Source organism: Dendrobates tinctorius, unplaced genomic scaffold (assembly GCF_039654945.1).
Source record: "Dendrobates tinctorius isolate UK_male_01 unplaced genomic scaffold, ASM3965494v1 ptg000223l, whole genome shotgun sequence".
In the NCBI taxonomy this organism is placed as follows: Eukaryota; Metazoa; Chordata; class Amphibia; order Anura; family Dendrobatidae; genus Dendrobates; species Dendrobates tinctorius.
Genome location: NW_027361890.1, coordinates 30,282,242 through 30,307,760, shown reverse-complemented (window position 1 = coordinate 30,307,760; position 25,519 = coordinate 30,282,242).

Below are 25,519 nucleotides of genomic sequence, written 5' to 3'. Positions count from 1 at the left end.
TGGGGATATGGGATGACTTTCTGTTTGTTGTGGATCTGACTGCTGAGACCCCCATGATCCTGGGAAACGTAGCTTTCAAGAGCACCATGTAAATGGAGCTGAGGTCAATCATACGCACTGTGGTGCCATTCACATGTGGCTCTTCAAATAACTCCTTTAAGAGAGTGATGAGGGGACGACAAAGTATAGCAAAAATTCACTGATTGGGGCTGATGAGTGTTATAGTTTGTGGGCTGGTGGGATTTGTGTGGCAGGGCTGCATTTTTGTCCCAGTCCGGCCCTGTGCCAGGCCTATTATTGCCATTAATGATCGTTGTTCTGGATACTTCTGTGTTGTTCTTGTATGTGCGTGTGATGGCGCTGACATCCTTGTATTTGGACACCTTTTTTTTTCTATTTATGTAAATCAAAATGTCCACTACTGTACTCAGTTTTACAATGGAGACATAAAAATTACTTTGTGTGCGGGGGGGAGGCATCACTTTGCTGTTTGCCACAGGCAGCAGAGAGGCTAGGTTCACCCCTGTTTGCACCCAAACTGGTTTTGCCTATAATCAGGGTTGAGGGTGTATACGGAGGAGGAGGAGTTAATCTTTTTTGCGTTCACTTAGTGTCAGCCTCCTGGTGGCAGTAGCATACACCCACAGTCCTGTGTCCCACAATGAGCGTCTCGGAAAAAAGGATATTACGGTGGGTACCACAAAAATCCATATTTCACCATTTGTGTCTGTGGTGCTGCACCACATTCTGATGCACCTGAGATCTGATTTAAATAGCTTTGTCTTTGATATGTTGTTGTGATTTATTGAGTTGTATACTATGAATTATTTATTAAAACTTTTTTCTTAATCTTTCTTTGGGTTATATGCTCCATGTGTTTGTTATAATCCTTTGAATACTAGATAGCAGAGAAGAAGTAGCACTGGAACAGAAAAAAAAGCACAGAATATTGCAAATGATGAAGTGCACACTGATCTCCACTCCAAATTCACAGTGGACATTTCTGCATGCTATTCAAAGCAGAGCTTTCATGTAATGCAGCCATATGTTCGCTCTTATAGGCAATCCCTGCAGGTTTCCATTATGCACACTCTCACTTCAGCATAAGCCATGTATAGAGTGATTAAAAATAAATTACAAACCAAGCTTACATGCTGAAGACTAGGACTCCCTTAGGTCTTTACGGAGCTTCTTCAAGCTGAAGAAGCACTGTGTTCTCTTCATTGGCGTAAAGCGCAGGAACGCAGAAGAATTTATTGAGCGTACTTTAATTTTGCACCATGTTTTACAAGCAGCAGATAGTGACAAGTAATAGACAATGTCCTTCACTGCTCACGATTGAAGCCGGGGACTGTATCTGGCTGCCCAGAAAAATATCTATTAGTTAGTTGCTATGGTAATTTCTGCACAAGCGCCATCGTAAGTAGAGGGTTTTTTTTTTTCATTAACCCACTTACAAGAAATAAGTAGCCCACATTTTTTCTGCACGAATCATATTCTTGGAGAGAAATCTCCACTGGTGTCAAAATAAAATTTGGGTATGTTGTGATTTTATGTAGCTAGTGTAGAATTCCATAGGAACACGATTCATAGACAGGATTATTCGCCAAACAAGAGTGCCAAATTGATTCTGGCAGAAACAGCTCTAAAATAGCTTTGTTAGGAGCCTAGCTTTTTTATTCTATAATGACTAAGAAGCCGAATATGAGACTAGATGGGTGTAAAATACACCATGATGGACTCTTGGAGCAGTGCAAACACTATTCGCTGGAGTGAATTGCATGTCATTACTTGTCAGGCTGACAAATATACCTGGATTTGGTGTACACTTGAAGAACCTTTCCAGTCCAAATTTGTTGTTCCAGTTGTGAAGTTTAGTGAAGGTGCTATACAAATTCAGGTCATTTTCCATTGATTGGGCTGTAGGTTCCAGTCAAATGAAATCTTAATACTGATATAATCATCCTTCTCACTGTTCAATCTGTAGAATGAATGTATGGCTGTGTGGATGGAAATCCCTGCAATTTTATGTAATGAAAAGCATTTCTCTGACCAAGAGGAGCAGCTTCATCATTTATGGTCAATGTTTTGTTATAATTTATTCAGGTGTGCACTTTTGGCAATGGAGTGTCCATCATAAAGAGTGCCGTCAATGGTGCATTGGTGCCATCAATGGTGAGAAATACTTACTTACCCATCATGCAATACCGTTGTAAGAGGGTGTGCCGCGAAGGATAACATTCCCCAGCACTATAAGGCATTTGTAGCCAGAGACTGCCAGCTACTGACCAATCAGAATCCTGCAGAACTAACAGGAAGAGGAAGCATTTCAGAGAAGAGTCTATAGCACTGGTTCCCAAACTCCAGTCCTCACTGACCCCAACAGGTCATGTTTTCAGGATTTCCTTAGTATTTCACAGGTGATGGAAGTATCATCAAGGCATCAGGAATTCTCTCACATGTGTAACACTATGGAAATCCTGAAAACATGACCAGTTGGGGTCCGCAAGGCCTGGAGTTTGGGAACCACTGGTCTAGAGGGAGCATTGGGTCATGTGTTCTGATTTCACAGATCCTTGATATAAGATGCCATAGCAGCAAAGACGGAAGAGATTTGGCGTAAACCGGTGAGACGAGCAGGACATGTGTAGAGAGGGATGCTGAGGCCAAGATCCCAGAACCAGCCAGAAGGCCTTAACCAGCATGTTGTGGTGTGCTTGTGAGCAGGGTTCAAATGATGCCGATCAATGTCGGTGAACCAGACCACGTCAGTCAAAACCTTCAGTCCAGATCTGCGCCGGTCAAGACCCACGACCCAGTCTTTGTTTGTCCAGGTGATTGATGCAGGTCAAGCATTGAAGATCCAGTGAGCACCCCAACTCAGGAGTGGACATCTATAGCAGTGAACTGGAGGTGCAAGTCAGCGAGGCTTACTTCCAGCACTGGCATTTAGTACAGGGTGCAGTTTGAACTAGTGCAGCAGACTGGACAGGGATCGGCCTCTGTGAAAAACGCCTAGAGAATATTGCATGACTTTGTCAGAAGGACTTGCCGCCTAGCAGGAAAACTGGAAGCTCCAGCTCGAAGAAAGGAGCTGGAACATTGTTGTATATTTGTGGACGCTATCAGCATCGGAGATTAACTAGATAGTATAGAGAATTTGCTATAAGAATCACAGTGTGCTGATAACAACATTGTATATTTCATGCTGCATTGACTATGTTCTATATAATCTATCCTCCTGTTAAACCAATCCCTCTCATTCTTGCATTAGAGAAATAAACAATTAAGTTGGCTACTTTTGCCATGTTCTTATCTGCGTGTTGCATCCCGTGACCTGTTTACACAGTCAGGGAGGCTTCTGGTTCCAAATTTATTCTACAGCAGGACAATGAAAGCAAACATACAGAAAATGTCATTAAGAATGTTGTTCAACAACAAGGATAACCAGGAGTCCTGGAAGTGATTTTATGGCCCCCACACAGCCTTGATCGCCATATCATCAAGACTATATTAACTTTATTAACATATGCTGTAGTCAAATTGCACATGTAATCTGCACCATAAAAGTGCAGTAAAAACTCGCCAAAAAAAAAAAAAACCAACACCTGCTTTTTGAAAGTCGCTTTCTTTACTGCCAAAAAGACAGGTTTTGCCTGCTGAAGAAAGGTAACAAAAACTAAACATGCGAACATAGCCTAGGTGTATTTAAAAGAACTGATGATGTTTTGAATGCAAAGGGCGGTCACGCCAAATATTGATTTAGATTTCTCTCTTGTTCATTCACTTTCCATTTTGTTGATAAAAGTAAACACTTCTATTTTTTAAAGCAATCTTACTCTGCAGCATTTTTTCCACACCTGCTTAAACCTATCACCCAGTGCTGTATATACATAGAATCATAGAATCGTAGCGTTGGAAGGGACCTCCTGGGCCATCTGGTCCAATCCCTTGCTCAAAGCAGGATTCGCTAAATCATCCAAGTCAGATGTCTGTCCAGCCTCTGTTTGAAGACTTCCATTGAAGGAGAACTCACCACTTCTCGTGGCAGCCTGTTCCACTCATTGATCACTCTGTCAAAAAGATTTTTCTAATATCTAATCTGTGTCTCCTCCCATTCAGTTTTATCCCATTGCTTCTAGTCTTTCCTTGTGCAAATGAGAATAAAGATGATCCTTCTACAATGTGACAGCGCTTTAGATATTTGTAGACAGCTATTAAGTCTCCTCTCAGTCTTCTCTTTTGCAAACTAAACATTCCCAAATCCTGCAACCTTTCCTCATAAGACAGGGTTTGCAGACCGGTCACCATTCTGGTCGCTCTTTTCTGAACTTGCTCCAGTTTGTTGACGTCTTTTTTAAAATGTGGTGCCCAAAACTGGACACAATATTCCAGATGAGGTCTGACCAAAGAGGAGTAGAGGGCAATAATGACTTCATGTGATCTAGACTGTATGCTTCTGTTAATACATCCTAGAATTGCATTTGCCTTTTTTGCTGCTGCATCACACTGTTGACTCATATTCAGTCTGTGATCTATTAGTATACCCAAGTCTTTTTCACATGTGCTGTTGCTTAGCCCTATTCCTCCCATTCTGTATATATGCATTTTTCATTTTTATTGCCCAGATGTAGTACTTTGCATTTTTTTCCCTGTTAAAAACCATTCTGTTAGTTGCTGCCCACTGCTCCAGTTTATTTATATCTTTTTGAATCCTCTCTCTCTCTCTCTTCTATAGTATTAGCTATCCCTCCTAGCTTTGTGTCATCAGCAAATTTAATCAGTTTACCCTCAATTCCTTCATCTAAATCGTTGATAAAGATGTTGAACAATACAGGGCCCAGGACAGAACCCTGTGGTACCCCACTTGAGACATTCATCCAACTGGATGTGCAGCCATTTACGCCCACTCTTTGGGTCCGATCACTAAGCCAGTTATGAATCCACCTAACAGTTGCCTTGTCCATTCCATACTTAGTCATTTTTTCAATAGGGATTGTATGAGATACTTTGTCAAATGCTTTGCTGAAGTCAAGATATACTATATCTACAGCATTTCCTTGATCCACCGCATCAGTGATTCCGTCATAGAAGGAAATTAAGTTAGTCTGACATGACTTATTAGTTACAAACCCATGCTGACTCTGTTTAATCACTTCATTCTTCTCCAGGTACTGACATACATGTTGTTTAATAATTTGTTCAAAGATCTTTCCTGGTATAGAAGTCAGACTCACTGGCCTATAGTTGTCCTTATAGCTCTTAAAATTCATCATCTTGACCTATAATATCCCTTTGTCAAAACACTTTTATCAGATGGAGCTTTTTTTGGCTACTCCTTGAGAAAAGATAGTATTAAGACTCTACCTGCCTATTTCTATAGGTCATATTTTTCCATGCGCCATCACTTCCTTATCTATTGGTAAGCTTTCCCAGGTGACATATTTCCTCATTGACTTTTTAATTTCTGTTTCCTCCTGGTTTTGCATTTGTGCCACATGATGTTTTAGCTATATAACATATTTTTATCTTTTGGGGGTTTTTTGTTTGTTTTTTGTTATTGTTGTCCTGCGTCCAGTGAACTACAATAAATCCAAGCTCACACACCTACCCAGGTTTAGCTTTATTCTCAGAATAGATCCTGTGTTCATGTTTTCTTTAAATATCTTTTCAAATTCCATTTTCTTCCTCACTACACATTCTTTTTAATGTCTAATCACTATGCTTCTGCCCTGAAGGTCACTAATGTGCATATAATCAATGACCAATGGCATGTCTTACTATTGACTAGCATGAAATTATGTCAATAATAATAGAGTAGTGGTCTGTCAACATGGCTGTGACACTGCTCAAAAAATAAAGGGAACACTCAAATAACACATCCTAGATCTGAATGAATGAAATATTCTCATTGAATACTTTGTTCTGTGCAAAGTTGAATGTGCTGTCAACAAAATCACACAAAAATCATCAATGGAAATCAAATTTATTAACCAACGGAGGCCTGGATTTGGAGACACACAAAATTAAAGTGGAATGTAATGTCCTTAAAACAAGTCAAAATGATATCCGTATTATGTGTGGTCTCCACGTGCCTGTATGACTTCCCTACAATGCCTGGGCATGCTCCTGATGAGGCGGCGGATGGTCTCCTGAGGGATCTCCTCCCAGACCTGGACTAAAGCATCCGCCAATTCCTGGACAGTCTGTGGTGCAACGTGACGTTGGTGGATGTAGCGAGACATGATGTCCCAGATGTGCTCAATCGGATTCAGGTCTAGGGAACGGGCGGGCCAGTCCATAGCTTCAATGCCTTCATCTTGCAGGAACTGCTGACACACTCCAGCCACATGAGGTCTGGCATTGTTCTGCATTAGGAGGAATCCAGGGCCAACCGCACCAGCATATGGTCTCACAAGGGGACTGAGGATCTCATCTCGGTACCTAATGGCAGTCAGGCTACCTCTGGTGAGCACACGGAGGGCTGTGCGGCCCTCCAAAGAAATGCCACCCCACACCATTACTGACTCACTGCCAAACTGGTCATGCTGAAGGATGTTGCAGGCAGCAGATCACTCTCCATGCTGTCTCCAGACTGCCACGTCTGTCACATGTACTCAGTGTGAACCTGCTTTCATCTGTGAAGAGCACAGGGCGCCAGTGGCGAATTTGCCAATCCTGGTGTTCTGTGACAAATGCCAAGCATCCTGCACGGTGTTGGGCTGTGAGCATAACCCCCATATGTGGACTTCGGGCCCTCAGACCATCCTCATGGAGTCGGTTTCTAACCGTTTGTGCAGACACAGGCACATTTGTGGCCTGCTGGAGGTCATTTTGCAGGGCTCTGGCAGTGCTCCTCCTATTCCTCCTTGCACAAAGGCGGAGGTAGCGGTCCTGCTGCTGGGTTGCTGCCATCCTACAGCCCCCTCCATGTCTCCTGGTGTACTGGCCTGTCTCCTCGTAGCACCTCCAGCCTCTGGACACTACATTGACAGACACAGCAAACCTTGCCACAGCTCGCATTGATGTGCCATCCTGGATAAGCTGCACTACCTGAGCCACTTATGTGGGTTGTAGAGTCCGTCTCATGCTACCATGAGTATGAAAGCACAATCAACATTCAAAAGTAACCAAAACATCAGCCAGAAAGCATTGGTACTGAGAATGTGGTCTGTGGTCCCCACCTGCAGAATCACTCCTTTATTGAGTGTGTCTTGATAATTGCCAATAATTTCCATCTGTTGTCTATTCCATTTGCACAACAGCATGTGAAATTGATTGTCAATCAGTGTTGCTTCCTAAGTGGGCAGTTTGATTTCACAGAAGTTAGATTTACTTGGTGTTATATTCTGTTGTTTAAGTGTTACCTTTATTTTTTTTGAGCCGTGTATATTGTGATTCAGTGACCCCTGTTACAGTTAGGGGGTGCTGTATGGGCTCCCCAGGACATGCATGCAGGCATTTCTTTTATTGTGATGGGGAAACAGTGAGAGGCATGGTTGTAAATGGCCGATATGTATCACAGGGGTGGGTGGCCCTGTGATGGAAGCCTGGGAGTGTTTTGATCAGCAGATCTACTGCTGATGGTTTTTTCTTTACATTGGGAGGTTTCCAGGTGACTTGGAGAGATGGGCGGGTCCAGTCACCTACATACCCACCCAAGGGCGTGTGTCTGAACACCCAAGATAAAGCCTGTGTGTGTGTGGCTGTGTGTAAAAGGACCTGCAGTGAGATCATGACCATGTGACCAGCCCATGTGATCCATACATCATGTGTGGGTGTGGTTACGTACCATATAATGTGACTGAGTTCTGGTCATATGGGTAGAGTGCATGGACCTGATTGATTTGTGTGGAAGGTACTGGAAGGCTTATGTGTTGGAAGGTGTGCTAACTTCCTGAAGAGCACATGGTGAGGCCCTGGACTTGGAGGCCGGTGTGTTGGGAGATCCTGGGAGTAGGATAGGATCCCTGAATAGCACCCGTTGAGGCCTGTGTGTTGGACAATTCCAAGTGGGGACGGACGTCCTGAACAGCATTCGGACAGGCCACGTGTGTTTGCTGAGTCAGTGACGGCACTGCATTGGGGGAGCTACTGTCTGTCTGATGATCTGGAACTGTCAGGTGGCCTGGTGAGCAGGTCATTGGCTGGGATGGTGATCCCAGTTCGGCAGCTTCCCTGGGAGAGAGAGATCTGACAGGAGTCAGCATGTGGAGCAGGAGCTCCTGGATGGTAACCCAGAGTATGGGGAACTGTGTGCACTGACAGGGGGTCAGTTAGTGAACTGTGCGGTCACCCATGGTAACTGGACGGAGTAAGGTCTAGCATGTTTAGAGATTGCAACCTAATGTTGTGTGTTGGTGCCTGTTGTGTTCCATGGACGTTAATGAACTGTTCGGCGTGTGGTCGCCCACGGTAACTGGACAAAGAGGTCAGGCATGTCTAGTGACTGCATATTAAAGCCGTGTACTAAGAAATGTTATGGACTATGTGTAAAGCCTGTGAAGTGTAACATGGCCTACGGTGCGGTTTATGAAGGAAATAAACCACATAGACTGTTATTTAAGTGAAAGTGTTCCTGTGTGCCTTAAATCTCGCAGCCAAGTGAGTGTCCCCCCAACACAAAAAGTAACCACTATCTTACAATATGTTGACTTTTGAATTTGTGTTTTTTTTTTTTTAATTCTCTGCTATCAGTGCAAGATAATGAGTTGGGGTCATTGAACAATGATGTTACCTGATATGTTGATTACACATTGTTGTTTTTAGCTGGTTGATTTGCAAATCAGAGGAGTAAAAACTATGCAAACTGATTAAAAAGTCAAATCAAATAATGCAAGTCAACCTCATCACATCTTCCTCTTGACTTATGGATGCTGGCTTGAAGGACAGTTGTTGACTATAAAAAGAGGAGATGCGCCTCTAACAAGACTCTTATTGACATCTAGGCAGCCAAGATATCCAGAGATCCAAAGAACCAGAGACTCTTTACAAGACATCATGGCTCCATCATGAGGGAAACAGATTTGACATTCTACAGAATGTCTGCTTAGGGTACCACAGTTCCAGCTGAAAGAATACAGATCTGCTCCATTGACCATCACTGAATCATGGATACATTTGGGGTAGTCAGGATTTGGACCCACCGTTCACCTGAGTTCCATTGAAATGTTCAAAGAAGCCAGGTTGTGACCCTCTGGTCAACTGGCCTTGTTCCTCAATGGACTGTCAGCTTCCTAAGTTTGTCATTACCTCCTCTCTGTGCATGCCATAGGTGGGGTAGTCGGCCTTGGAATCTCTGAAGTCACAGCTGCTTTTACACCGGCGGGTCAGCAGAAGGGTGAGACTGTAATTTTGTGCCATCTTGGTTATTTTACCGGGACTGTTCTACATGTTATTTGCTTGTCTTGTGGTTCAATAAAGTATTGCCACACTGTTTTACCCTCACCCTGTGTTGTCTGAATAGTATTATGCCCACGGTGAAAGGAGAGCGGGCGTTCGGTGGGATGATCTCTGGTTCATGCAGTTTTGGCTAGTGGACTAGAGCGCCTGCTGACCCCCATGTCTCCACAAAGGCCTTTACACCACATTACAATTTATTATGCAAATTGAATTTAAGTGTAATAAAGATTAAATTTTTTGTTTTTTAAATAAGCTCAAGGACGGTATTGTGTCTCAGGGCTTTTTGGATCACTTAAATCAATTTCAAATACCTAAACTTAAGAAGTATGTCCAACATTATTAGAGTTTCAAGCAATATTGGAAAGAAATGAGAACTCTGTGCTGCCAAAATGTGTCAAATGCCTTGGACAAGTTATGAGAATATTAGTTTTCATGAAAACTTATCTGTGATTATCGTAATGTGAAAAGTGGCTGATACAAAGCACAGATGGGTTTGTGCAGATAAAGGCATAATAAGAAAGGTTTCTGCCAGACAGATTAATCGGATTAAGAGAGCAGGTGCTAAAATGCCATTAGAAAGCAGCAAACCGGTATTCAAAGCTGCTGGTGCCTTTCGGAGTCCAGTGAATCTCAATGTGTAGGATGCTCCAAAGATTTGCAGTTGTGCATAAGTATACTATTTGGCCACCCCTAAACTGGGCTCTCCAGCAAAAATCGTTGCAAAGGGCCCAGACCTACATAGACTTAGTTTAAAATAGTCTTGTATACTGATGAGTGCTGTGCAACCCTGGATTGTCCAGATGGATGGATTATTGGATGGTTGGTGAATGGCTACCATGTACCAATAAAGCTGCATACCCTAGATGAGTAGGAAGTGTAGAGCACTGCATAATTATGAACCTAGATTTATTGATTTTTGAGAAGCAGAATGAACAAATCAACAGCCGCTCACGAATTTCTTTCTTTTTTAACGTCATTCACAGTGCAGTGTGAGTGATTAGACAACTTTATTCTTTTAGTCAGTACGATTACAGTGATACTACATGTATATCAGTTATTATATTTTACTACTTTTGCAAAGATTTTTCATCAGATATTTTTTTGTCACCATGTTCTGAGATCTATAACATTTTTTTACTTTTTGACCAACAGAGCTGTATGAAGGTATGGTTTTGCAGGATGAGTTTTGAAGTCTTTATTAGTACCATTTTCGGGTACATTACATTTTATCAGATTTTTGGAACGCAGGATGAGCCGAACAGTTTTGGAATTTTTAAAGCCTTTAATGTTTGGTAAAAGTGGTGACTGCTAGAGTTGAGCGAAACGGGTCGGTCAAATTCAAAAGTCGCCGACTTTCATTAAAGTCGGGTTTCGCCAAGCGAAACCTGACCATAGCGTGAGGTCGGCCATGTGGTCGCCGACCCGAGCGCCAAAGTCGGATTTCCCAGAATGCTTGCACGTGACTTTTTTCAGCCACTGAGCAAGGATGTACACTGTGGGCAACGAGATGACATGTGCAGCGGAGAGAGAGTTTTTGCGGACTTTAAAAAAGCGGTCCAGCATGTAGGTGTGTTTACTGTCCTCCACTCCCTGCCGATTTTGCTTCCCAATTGACTTGCATTGGGTTTCATGTTTCAGTCGGACCTTCGACTTTTCCCTATAGTCGGCTGATTTCGTTCGACTCGACTTTTGAGAGAGTCGGACTCGACCCTAAAAAAAGGCAAAGTCGCTCATCTCTTGACTGCTTTATCTGTGAGTCACTACAATAAGTGATTATCAGATTTCTATAGGTTTTTTTTTATGATTTGCTTCTCTTGCACACTAAAAACAGTGTTTTACAATATATATTTTGTTTGCTTTTTTGCAAAACAGTGAGGAAATAGTTATTAGCATTTTTTTTTAATTTTTACTTGACTTCACAATTGGACTTGAATATTTTTAACTTTGTGCTCTGTACTCTGGTTTTATAGACTGCAATACGTCTGTACTACACTTCATGAGACCTCAGTCTAACACCGACACAGCCTACTAGACCTTGCCACCATGGGGTCTCAATTGGGAAAAGATGGAGTATTTTCCCTCTATAAACCATCTTGATTCCTTTGTCACGATGGACATTGTCATTTTGAGTTTGAAATAGGCAGGAACAGTGCTAATACCGTTCATGGACGATGCAGCAGAGTGTCAGCTATAATGTACAGAGGACACCAGCTACATTTTCACCCACTGTAGCGCAATATTTACCTGATCCTCAGCATTGTAAAAGAAAAATAAATGGTGCTGAGGTTTAAAGGGGTCCCACTAACAAAATGTATGTTAATTAACATTTTAATCTACAGATCATTGTATAATAACGTCCACAATTGGATGTGCTTTAAAAACATTTTTTATCTTGTGCTGAGATAATCTTATAAATGTGCCCCTACTGTGTAATGGCTGTGTCTGACCATACAGGAACATGGTCTGATCATACCACAGCTCCTGGGCAGGGGAGGAAGCAAAAGAGTATGCAGATATTACAGCGTGGGATCGCAGATCACAGCTGATTCTTTTTTTAGGTAAAACATTGCAAAGCATTGCTTAATAACAGGAAGGAAAATGTTTTGCCTCCCCAAAAAAATCAACTGCGATTCCGTGCTGTAATATCTATACAGTCTTTTGCTTCCTCCCCTGCCCAGGAGCTGTGGTATGATCAGACCATGTTCCTGCATGGTCAGACACAGCCATTTCACAGTACACAGCTGGGGCACATTTATAAGATTACCTCAGCACAGGAACATCATTTTTAGCACATTCAATTGAGGAATTTATTTTATTCCAAGGTCTTTTAATTAAAATGTACTTTGCTTGTGGGAAAACCCCTTTAATACCCTTTAGTAAGCATTGTAAAAAGTCGTTTTGGTGTTCATTTAGAATTTAAATGTGAAGCTTCTTACTCCAGTGGACATTTTTTTTCCTAACTGGTGTTTGAAATCTCAACCTTAATAAATTCCTCCTATTGTGTTGCATAGCAACGGAGCTCAGAACCAGAAAGAGCTTTAACTGTTGCTTTGCTGTAGAAGATGGGTGTCATTGTGCAATAAAGACTGAATCCATACTAAATGAAGATTTCAGTTGGGCACCCGATAAGGTGTCATTTAATTTCTCGTTAACACAAGCAGCAGCAGCACATTACCTATTTACAAGGTGAGCTGTCGATCACTGACAATGCCATATTAAATAGCACAATTGATCCTGCATGCAGTTTCTCATCACCCACCCAACAAGGTGATCTTGGGGCACCGCTGGGTTGTCATGGCAGCCGGGGACCTGCTGAAAGCCTTTATGGCTGCCATCTTGTCTTACTGCGAATCCCAGCCTAAAGCTATGCTTCCTAGAAGAACATAATCATTTTAACTATGTACTGCAATAAAAAAACCTAAAGAGATTAAATGGAATATTAGTTGGTGTGCATGCAGCATGTAGGCGCGTGTTCACACTGGCCACTAAACAGACAAAACCTAAGACAAAAAAAGTAAATACCATGCAGTAAATAAATCTTGATGAAAAAAGTATAACCCATCCCACCACGTCAAGGTGACCCTACTTGGGACGCTCCTAACCTCTAGCATTAAAGCCGTACCACTTTCAAGTGATGTATATATATGTTAAGGGCTAAGAAGGACTGAGACCCGGAAAATAGACATTAAGCCATGGGGAACTGCATGAATGTAATGTCCAGCTTAAAGAAAAGGGCGGCCACACGTAAATTTGCACAGAGTGCAAGAAAACTGAAACAGTAATGTGGTGGGATGGTTTATACGTTGTTTTGTATTTTCATGTGCTATTGCTATTTACTTTAGGGTATTTGCTTATTATGTTTTTATATTGGGTTTTTTATGTACTGCAATAGCATAGTATTGCATTAAATAAAAAAGCCAGGTTCAAGTACTAAAAATAAAGAGTAAAAAAAAGTTTTAAAAATATAAAAAATAGACATTTGAATCCCCACACTCTTCATTATCACCCATTACTTGTTAAATATAAAGAAATAAAATATTTGGTATCACTGTGTCCATAAAAGTCCAATCAATCAAAATATAAAATTGATAAACCAGAAGGGTATACAGTGAAAGGTGGAAGAAGCTCAACTTTAAAATTGCTTTTTTTTTTTTGTTGATGCAAAAGCAAAAAGCAAAAAAAACCCACTTATTTATTTTTTTAACAAATACATTCCACACATAAAAATGTTGGTATGGCTGTAATCATACCGACCTGGAAAAGTATGTTGCAATGTCATTTTTATCGTACAACTAGCTGAAGAGCCCGGCGCTGCCCAGGCATAGTAACTACTGTGACTACGGTTAGTTATAACAAATTATTATGATTATATATATATATATATATATATATATATATATATATATATATATATATAAAGCTGAGTGTATATCCCCGACCAGTCCGCATAGCCACATTCACTATATCCCACATCATCCCGTCAGCCAGAGCTACCAGACTACTACCCCTAATATCCCACATCGTCCAGTCAGCCAGAGCCACCGGACTACTAATATCCCATATCATTCCGTCAAAGCCACCGGACTACTACCCCTAATATCCCACATCATCCCATCAGCCATAGCCACCGGACAACTACCACTAATATCCCACATCATCCCATCACAGCTGCCGGACTACTACCCCTAATATCCCACATCATCCCGTCAGCCAGAGCCACCGGAATACTACCCCTGATATCCCATATCATCCCGTCAGCCAGAGCCACTGGACTACTCCCCCTAATATCTCACATCATCCCGTCAGCCAGAGCCACTGGACTACTACCCCTAATATCCCACATCATCCCTTCAGCCTGGGGTCAGAACCAGAGCGCTGAGTGGATTTGCCCTCTCTTCCATACCGGGGATCCCTTTAAGAGAGACTGGGATCAGAACCAGAGCGCTAAGTGGATTTGCCCTGACTTGCATGCCAATGATCCTTTTAATAGAATCTTGGGGTCAGATTCAGAGTGCTGAGGGATTTGCCCTAAATTCCATACAGGAGATCCCTTTAAGAGAGCCTGGGGTCAGAAGCAGAATGCTGAGTGGAATTGCCCTAACTTCCATACCGAGGATCCCTTTAAGAGAGGCCTGGGGTTAGAACCAAAGCACTGAAAGGACTTTCCCTGACTTCCATACCAATGATCCCTTTAATGGAAGCCTGGAGTCAGAATCAGAGCGCTGAGGGATTTGCCCTAACTTCTATACCGAAGATCCCTTTAAGAGAGGCCTGGGGTCAGTACCAAAGCGCAGAGTGGATTTGCCTTCACTTCTGTACCAGGGATCCCTATAATAGAGAAGATGTGCCTATGGGATTGAGGATGTGTGATGGGTATATGGGCATGGGAGGGGGGGATTCATTTCTGTTATGTGCTCTCTGCTCCTTTCTGGGGGGGCAGACAATAGCTGAGAGCTTATGTTCCCGGGGATGCTAGATTTCTCCCAACACCTCAGTGTCTGCTGAGGTGTTTTCTGGAGTGGGAAAACTGTTGCTCATAGCAACCAATCACAGCTCAGCCTCTTTTAAACAGCTCTGGTGAAATGAAAGATGCTTCGTGATTGGTTGGCGACACACACACACACACATACATTCAATTTTATATGTATAGATGAACACCATGAAAATCTAAAAACAATGTCAGAAAGGTGTTTTTCTTTTGTTTTTTTAACATTTCACCACACTTTGATTTTTATTTTCCACTTTCCTATACATTGTATGGTGAAATGAACAATGCATTCAAAACTACAACTCGATACGAAAAAATATGATTAAGGAAAAAAAAAAAAATTATTGGAGCAAGAGGGGGGAACAAAGCCAAAATATACAGAAAAATTACTAGTCAGAAGAAGGTTGATGCCTACTTAAAAAAAAAATTAAAAAATCGTTGTTCCCTGGTGATTTAGCTCTTAACGATCAGGGGGGATGCGGAAGCAGCTTCTGGACACTGCTTGGCTACCATGTGACAAGTAAATGATGGCCATAATCACTATTAAACCCTTCACGACCTTGCATTTTTGCGTTTTGTGCTTTTGTTTTTTGCTCCCCTTCTTCCCAGACCCATAACGTTTTCTATTTTTCTGTCAATATGGCCGTATGAGGGCTTGTTTTTTGCTGAATGAGTTGTAATTTTGAATACGGTAACACCATTGATTTTATTACATAAATTACTGAAAAACTGGGGAAAAAAAATTCCAAGTGCGATGAAATAGCAAAAAGAGTGCAATTCCCCTATAATTTTTGGATTTTTTATTTACCATGTTCAATAATGTTAAAACTGAACTGGCAATATGATTCTCCAGGTCAGTGCGAGTTCGAAAATACCAAACATGCATAGGTTCTTTTTTGTTTAAGTAGTGAAAAAAATGCTAATGTCGCCATTTTCCCAGACCCCCAAAATCTCCATTTTTCAGGATCTAGGGCTGGGTGAGGGCTTATTATTTGCATCACGAGCTGACTTTTTTATTGATACCTTTTTGGCGTAAATGAGAAGCTTCGATCACCTGTTCCTGCATTTTATTGCAATGTTGCATTGGCCAAAAAAACTTAATTCTGGCATTTCGATTTTTTTTCTCGTTACGTCGTTTACCTATCTAATTAATTTATTTTATATTTTATATTTTCAGACCTTTCTGAGTGCAGTAATACCAAATATGTGTATTTTTTATTGTTTTATTTTCAGTGGGGCAAATGGGGTAATTTGAATTTTTGTGGCTTTTTTTTCATATTTTGTAAGACTTATATTTTACTTCTTACTGGCTTTAATACCCCTCTTAGGAGACTTGAACCTGCGATCATCTGATCGTCTGTGCTACACATAGCAGGGATTCAGTAGGGTGTAGTGAATATCACAATTTCCTATGAATGCTGGCCATGAGGTGATGTTCATAGGAGATTCACAATGACAGGCACTGGGATCTTCTACAGACCCCTGGCTGCCATGACAACCCTTTAGTGCGCCGAGATCAAGTGACAGGGGTGCCAATGAGCGGGACTAGCCTCTGCTGTTAGAGGCACATGACTGCTGATCAGCTCAGCTGTCATGTGTGGGGAAAGATGCTGCCTCAGGGTCGGTGCTTGTGTAAGGAGAAGGACTGGATCGGGCGCACCTTTGCTGTGATGGATCCGGAATTGTCAGGGCTGTCACCTATGTTGCACGAGGGAAAGTTTAAGGCCCCGGACTGACCTCTGCACTCAGAGTTAGGGGGCGTGGCTAAGCTAGAAAAGTCACGGTGTGCGGGAAACCAGTCACATTTGGCGGGAATGTGCAGTGCGCAGAAGGATATAGTCAGGGCTCCGACCTTCATGCAATGGGACGGAGCATGAAGCTTGCCTTCGGGCTTCAGACCCTCACTCAGAGACTGCCGACTGAGACCAGCGAAGTGTATGCTGACACCGGAGACCGTGAGTGACAAAGTTTTCTGTCAGGACATAGACGCGCGCGTGCTGAAGCCGGAAAGCCGAGTGACCCGCTGTGAACTGTATCCTGATACACCCGCTTGCATCTGCCGAGTAACATCAAACTCTGGCAGTGTTAGAGACTGTGACTGTACCTCTGCTTCATCTCCGGGACCCACGACCCGCGTCAGGACTATGAGGATTCACCATCGCCGCCAGGACCCTGTTGGGACCACGAGGAAACACTGCTGCTGCCAGGCAGGGCCTCCATCAGGGCATTACTGCCCTGACTGGCGTATGTGGCCCGGTGGGCAGAGGGGCCACGCAAAGGGCCCCATCTCATCTGCTCACCGGGCCCCTACCGGCAGGCTAAACCGGGCAGTTGAACGCTATTGACATGCCAATCGAAGGTTGGCAGCTGACGTCAGCCGCAGCGCGCATGTCGCCGGCATCTGATGTCATTGTCAGTCGCCGGCGAGTGCACGCTTCAGCTGCGTGGAGGGAGCTTCACCGCAGGAGCGTGGCAAGGTAAGAAGAATTTGTTTTGTTTTTTTGTTCTTTTTTATTGAAAGTGGCAATCCGGTGAGCCCGGGGCAGAATGCTGGACAACATGGGGGCAGAATGCTGGACAACATGGGGTAGAATGCTGGCCATGGGGCAGAATGCTGGACAACATGGGGGCAGAATGCAGGACATGTGGCAGAATGCAAGATATGGGGCAGAATGCTGGCCATGGGGGTAGAATGCTTGACACGGGGCAGAATGCGAGACATAGGGGCAGAATGTGAGACACAGGGCGAATATGACAGTGAGACACAGGAGGGGGCAGAATGTGAGACACAGGAGGAGCAGGATGCGTGACATGGGGCAGGATGGGAGACACATGGTGCAGGATCATGGGGCAGGATGGATACGATGTAGACAGATGGGGCAGGATCGGAAGATCATATGGGGGCAGAATGGATACTCATGAGAGCAGGATGAGAGAACATATGACTGGAGCCTGGAATGAGACACACGGGGGCCAGGATGGGGGGGATATTATTACCATAGGGGCTAATTAAGGGATATTATTACTGCAGTGATGTATTTATTTTATTTTTTTAAGGATACTGTTTTAAATGGGGGAAGGTCCTATTACTGTGCAGAGCAACACTCTGTCGCCTTTTTTCTTCATCTGGTGTAGTGTAGAAGTTGGTAAAAATTAAGTAATGTGTTCTGCAAGTGGAGCTCTAGATTACTGTGCTATTTCCTACAGAGACGAACTCTGGCTGGAAGACGTGATGGCGGTCTGTGCTGGATGAAAGATGAAAAGCGAAGCTGAAGGACTTCACCTAGAGATGTCACTGGTGAGTCAGTGTGTTACCTGTACACTAACCCTATACACGATATACAGAGTGCCTTTGTACAGTGTCACCAGTGATCACTGTATTACCTGTGCACTTCCACTATACACTTTATACAGAGTTCCTTCATACAATGTCACAAGTGACCACTGTATTACCTGTACACTGGCACTATATACAGAGGTCCTGTGCATAATGTCACTGGTGATCACTGTATTACCTGTACACAGACACTGCATACTAAGTACAGCTCTCCTGTGTATAATAGCACTTATGGTGATAGTATTATGTTTTTTTTTATTAATGATCAGTATTGTAGTATTCAGTCACCATGTGGTGGCAATATGTGGTCTGGGCATGGTGTGGTGGTATTTTTCCCTTGTATGTGCTATTATTCTGTCACTGTGGTGATAATATGCGGTCTGGTCATGATGTGGCTGTATTTGTTCCTTGTATGTGGTATTATAGGTCACTGTGGTGGTAATATGTGGTATTTGTCCCTTTGGATGTGATATTATTAGTCATTTTAAAAATTGAAAAATAAAAAATATACCTAAATTGTATTGGATATTTTAACAAATGATTAATAGGTTATAGTAGAGCAGGGCCCGGCCAAAAGATTCTACCTTGTAGTGGTGGCAGATTTAAAAAATCTTTTGGCCAAAACAAGAGCTACTGGCTATGTGTGTGATCTGGAGATGGGAACTGTTAATGTGTGACTGGTGAGAAGTCGAGTTTTTCCAAGAGAGCGCGGTCGGATTGTGGACAGTTGGAGGGGTGGAGGATGAGGATGGGGCTGGGGTGGAGCCTGGGCGTATTCTCAAGGGGGCCCTGAAAATTTTGCCAGTATGGAGCCCCGAAATTCCTAGTGGCTGCCCTGCCGCCAAGATCCAGGACGCCATCTTCTCCAGGACTACATCGGACTCCCTTATGTGCCACGGCCTTGGTGCCACCGCATGCATCCAGGAATCTAACTTCAGATGTCATCGGACTGATAAGTCTAATACCCCTGAACTCTTTGCCTTATTTACCGTCACCTGTTTTTCCCAAGTTCCAAATTCCCTCCTTAATTCAACCGTACCTCCTTTTATCCCTGCGTGGCGTATCCTCTGTTAAATTAAACCTCATGTTAACCCTTGCTCTACCTCCGGCTCATTACTGCATCTGGTCACCTGCTCACACCTACATCAGAGACAGGGACACTACCTTTGACATGTCTATACATCAAAGGTCATGAAGGGGTTAAAGTAAATAGGCAAAGAGTCCTCACTAACTGACCCTTCTAATACATATGGTAATCTATTTAACTACCAAAGATGAATGGATAGAATTAGATCACTAACAAAATATAATATGCAAATGATTACAGAGAAGGCTTGGCATCTGTAAAGCCAATATTACCTGCTGTGCCTTATATAAAATGTATATGGCAAATGGCATGAAAGAAAAGAAGCTTTCTTAGATATTTAATACGAATGCAGTTCCAGGCATCATGTTTCTTTCCTCAATAGCATTAGGAGTCCTGGTAATGGCATATCTGTAATGAGTGTAATAAGGCGCATCATTAGAGCATGGATGCTAAATTAATTCCTGGAAAAGCATTGTATCAGAGACGCGCTTCTGCTCCCTTGTTCTAGTTAAAAGGCTTAATCCTTGGCATTTTAAGAGGACACGACAAACCCCAGTAATCTGACTTCTCCATGTAATCCCGTGGGACTGCATCTACATTTTTACAAAACATTTCTTTTATAAATAAAGTCATCTTATACCGGCACAGAATACTGTATTATACCGTCATGGTCGAAAATGTTGGCACACAAAAAGTGAACCAAATTTCTCACAATATATGATTAATTTGGTGAAACTTGCTTAACGCTTTTTTTCCTTCTGACACCTCTTGACTGCCGTTCTTAGCATCATTTCTAGAGCAAAATAATGGTATCCAGGATTAAGGATTTACAGTTCCTTTTAGCCATACTCCTTGTTTTCAACACTTTTCAAAACTGTTTAGGGAAGCTTAAAGGAGTTTTGCCATGAACTAAGGATATTTGAATCAATGGATCTTAGAATAAAAATAAATTCCTCAATTGGATGTTGTGGAGGGAGTCCTGGTCCGCTAGTCGAAACCGCATCGGCAGGGATCATCCCACCGAATGCCCGCTCTCCTTTTTACCGTGGGCATAACGCTACTCAGACAACACAGGGTGAGGGTAAAACAGTGTGGCAATGCTTTATTAAACCAAAAAACAAGCAGATAATATGTAGAACACTCCCAGCAAAATAGCCCAAGATGATGCAAATTAGAGGCTGACTCGAATGGATAATGGCACTATTTTTTCAGAACTTCCAGGGTCGACTACCCCACCTGTGGCACGCACACAGAGAGGAGGTAATGACAAGCATAGGAAGATGACAGTCCATTCAGGTACAAGGTCTGTTGACCGGAGGCTCACAACCTGGCTTCATCTTCCAGGGTCGACTACCCCAAATATGGTACGCACACAGAGAGGAGATAATGACAAGGTGAGGAAGAACACAGTCCATTCAGATAAAAAGCCAGTTGACTGGAGGGTCACAACCTGGCTTCTCCAAACATCTCCATGGAGCCAGATGACCAGCAGGTTATAATCCTGACTTTCTCCAAACGTATCCATGGTTCAGCAATGGTCAGTGGAGCAGATCTGTATTCTTCCAGCCAGGTCCGAGCTGGCATCCTGTAGAATAATAAATCTGTGCCCCTCTTGATGGAGCCATGATGTCCTGGCTGCTCTCTGGTCTCTGGTCCTTTGGATGTTTGGATGTGTTGGCTAGATCTCTGGCTCTCTTTCTAGAGGCATGAAACCTCTTTTTATAATTAACAAATGTCTTTGATCCAGTATTCACAAATAAAAGGGGAATAATGGAGATCTATTTGCATTTTTTCCTCCTCTAAAAAGCCAACAAACTATCTGGCCTAGACAATGTATAATTAGCATATCGGTAAACATCCCTAGTCATTAAGGATAAGAGCAAAATATGTTACATCAATTGTCAACTTACAAGTCGATATTACAAGCTTAGGCTTTTTTCACATTAGCGTGTTTGCGCAGTGTTTCATCCGCAGCAATCCGTTTGCATCATGTTTCCCTATCTTTAACATGGTGGACGCAGTGGCATGTGTTTGCATCAGTTCGCATGAGTTAGCGTATGCATGCGTTGTTTTCCAGTGGTGGCAGGGTCCGGCGAATGCATGATGTTGGATTTTTGGAAGCCGCAAATATCCAGCAAATTTGCACAGTCATGCGCATTATGGATGAGTGCGTCAAATTTACGCATTAAGGTCTACGGGAACGCATGCGTACACAAGGACATGGGTGCACACATGCGTTCTTTATGCATGGGTTTTTTTAATGAGTTGGTCCAGGAAGTGATTCATCTACAGTTGTGGCCAAAAGTATTGACACCCCTGCAATTCTGTCAGATAATACTTAGTTTCTTCCTGAAAATGATTGCAAACACAAATTCTTTGTTATTATTATCTTCATTTAATTTGTCTTAAATGAAAAAACACAAAAAGAATTGTCCTAAAGCCGGATATAATTCCACACCAAACATAAAAAAGAGGGTGGACAAAAGTATTAGCACTGTTCGAAAAATCATGTGATGCTTCTCTAATTTGTGTAATTAACAGCACCTGTAACTTACCTGTGGCACCTAACAGGTGTTGGCAATAACTAAATCACACTTGCAGCCAGTTGACATGGATTAAAGTTGACTCAACCTCTGTCCTGTGTCCTTGTGTGTACCACATTGAGCATGGAGAAAAGAAAGAAGACCAAAGAACTGTCTGAGGACTTGAGAAACCAAATTATGAGGAAGCATGAGCAATCTCAAGGCTACAAGTCCATCTCCAAAGACCTGAATATTCCTGTGTCTACCGTGCGCAGTGTCATCAAGAAGTTTAAAGCCCATGGCACTGTGGCTAACCTCCCTAGATGTGGACGGAAAGAAAAATTGACAAGAGATTTCAACACAAGATTGTGCGGATGTTGGCTAAAGAACCTCGACTAATATCCAAACAAGTTCAAGCTGCCCTGCAGTCCGAGGGTACAACAGTGTCAACCCGTACTGTTGTGAGCTCATTTTCGGGTTTGCCTCTGGCTTCTGGTGAGGGTTATGGAGCTGGTTGTGCTGACAGAGGAGTAGTGAGTTCTCTATCTGGACTCCCTCTGTTGGTGAAGGGAGGTAAGGAAGCTGATCTAAATGGCAGAGACCGGCCACCTGAGGAAGAGGACTGCGATTGGACATCAGGAGTTTCTGATTGGATTTAAGGCAGCCGACTCCCTAGTTTCTTGCTGGTGATTTTTCCTGACTGTGGCTCCTGGTTTCCAGTTTGGTTCCTGCCTTCCTAAAGCTAAGTTTTCTCTGCTATTGTTCATATGAGTTTTTTGTCTGGTTTACTTAGTTTTGTGTTCAGCCAGCCCTGGCTGGGACTGGGCTGAATCCCCTTTTTGTCTCTGATCAGTTGATCTCTTTGCTCTGTCTTCAGAATATACCTGAGTGCTGATATAGTGATTTGAAGTCTAGCGACTTCAGGGCCTTTTTCCATCAGACGTGTTGGACATTCTTTTTGGCAGGGTTTTTTGCGTGATTGCAGACAGCAGCTTTTCTTTCCTGTCCTTTCTAGTTAGCGAGGGCCCCATCGTTAGCTCAGCCTATCTTTCTACCTGTGTCTGTGTTTTCATCTTGTTTCACCGACAATACATGTTGGGGGCTGTCTATTGCTTTGGGGTCTGCTCTGGGGCAGTTTAGATTTTCCCTTTCTTTCTTTAGGCTTATTTAGTTCTCTGGCCATGACGAGGCGTCTAATACCACCGTAGGTACGCTCCACGGCTACTGCTAGTTGTTGTGGATAGGATCAGGGGTCTGCAATCCACTATTTACCAACCTCTCCGGTTTTCTGGGCTTAGCTTGCTTTTTGTTTTTCCTCCTCGGTGACTCATTCATAACACCGTACTATCCGTCGGCATCTGAATGAAAAGGGACTGTATGGTAGGAGACCCAGGAAGACCCCACTTCTTACCCCGAGACATTAAAAAGCCAGGCTGGAGTTTGCCAAAACTTACCTGAAAAAGCCTAAAACATTTTGGAAGAATGTTCTCTGGTCAGATGAGACAAAAGTAGAGCTTTTTGGGCAAAGGCATCAAGATAGCGTTTACAGGAGAAAAAAAGAGGCATTCAAAGAAAAAAACACGGTCCCTACAGTCAAACATGGCGGAGGTTCCCTGATGTTTTGGAGTTGCTTTGCTGCCTCTGGCACTGGACTCCTTGACTGCTTGTGCGTGTGCATGGCATTATGAAGTCAGAAGACTACCAACAAATTTTGCAGCATAATGTAGGGCCCAGTGTGAGAAAGCTGGGTCTCCCTCAGAGGTCTTGGGTCTTACAGCAGGACAATGACCCAAAACACACTTCAAAAGGCACTAGAAAATGGTTTGAGAGAAAGCACTGGAGACTTCTAAGGTGGCCAGCAATGAGTCCAGACCTGAATCCCATAGAACACCTGTGGAGAGATCTAAAAATGGCAGTTTGGAGAAGGCACCCTTCAAATATCAGGGACCTGGAGCAGTTTGCCAAAGAAGAATGGTCTAAAATTCCAGCAGAGCATTGTAAGAAACTCATTGATGGTTACCGGAAGCGGTTGGTCCCAGTTATTTTGGCTAAAGGTTGTGCAACCAAGTATTAAGCTAAGGGTGAAAATACTTTTGTCTGGCCCATTTTTGGAGTTTTGTGTGAAATGATCAATGTTTTGCTTTTTGCTTCATTCTCTTTTGTGTTTTTTCATTTAAGACAAATTAAATGAAGATAATAATACCAAAGAATTTGTGATTGCAATCATTTTCAGGAAGAAACTGAGTATTATCTGACAGAATTGCAGGGGTGTCAATACTTTTGGCCACAACTGTACCTGATAATTAAGAGCTGTATATAAGGAAGTGTGGACACAGCAAGGCTAAAACTCTTTGTACTTTGGATGATACCACAACACTGGCTATGTAAGTATAGAACCTTAGAAAATGTCACCCTCCATCACTGCTGTTTGTACTTTCTATTAATTTTTTTTTCTGTTTAAATTTAGACGTGTCACTTGGCCTGGTACAGCGGTTGGCTCCTGGTGCAGCGGGTTTCTCCAGTTTGTCTCCTGTGCTGCTTTCTGTTGTGGTGAGGACAAAACTGTCTATGTAAGTATAGAAGCTTTGGAAATGTCTGTCTCTCTGAATGCTTTTTCTTTTCCTTGTAGACTGGCCGATTCTCTCTGGTGCAGTGGGTCTCTCCTGGTGCAGCGGTTTTCCCCTGGTCGTCTCCTGGTGCTGTGGTTGGCTCCTGGTGCTGCCTTCTATCCCTGGCCTGTGCTGACTGCTGTGGTGTTGGAATACTGCCTGTAATGTATTGTTGTCCTTTTTTTTGGTCTACATTGTTTTTGGATCTTTACAAGTTAATTTTTCTTCTGTTCTTTTCTGTAGTGTTTCACTGCTGCCTGCTCTTCAGCCATGTCCTCAAGTGGAGAACAGGCTTCTTCCCAGGGTGGACAGGACGAAGATTATGTAATCACATTCACTTTAATAATTGGTATGTATTGACTGGCAATACTCCACATGTGTTAAATAATTTAATTTCTTTACAGGTACCAGACAGTGATGAAGAGCAGGAGCAGTCCAGTGTAAAGGATTCTTCCCAGGGTTGTCGGGCTCATGTGTCTCAGGAGGAAAGACGGGGTGTAAGTATTCCTTTCATCAGAGTTGTAATCCATTTTATTTTCAGTTTTACTTAAAATTCCTTTTTTTCTATTTTATCTATAGGTTTCACAATGGGAAGAAGCCACACTGGATATAGATAATGAACAACTCATCCACCTAGTGCAAGAGTGAGTAATATACTTGTTTTTTCTTTTTACTAATTTTTACTTTTTTCCCCCACACATAACCTGGAGCAGCACAACACAACCTTGATTTTTGCACTAATGTTTTTTCTCTTTTCCCCACAGAACCTGGTGCAGCACCACACAACCAGGAGCCTCCTCGGTTGAACCGGCCCCTCATCTACCAGCCACTGAACAGACACAGTCCCAGTCATCCACCAGCGATGGAGCAACCTTGCAGGCTACACAGGCTGGAGAAGAGGCAGCCGGTCCATCAGGTTTTCCCCTCCCTCAGCCCAGTTCCTCTGCCTTTGCTGGGTCTTCTCGTCAGCGGCAGATGGCCTGGGAGAGGTCAGGCATGCCCGAGTTTCTTCAGTTAAGCTCGGACTTCCAGGATAGGGTTAGGTTGATTGCTGACAGAGTGAAGAATGGGTTC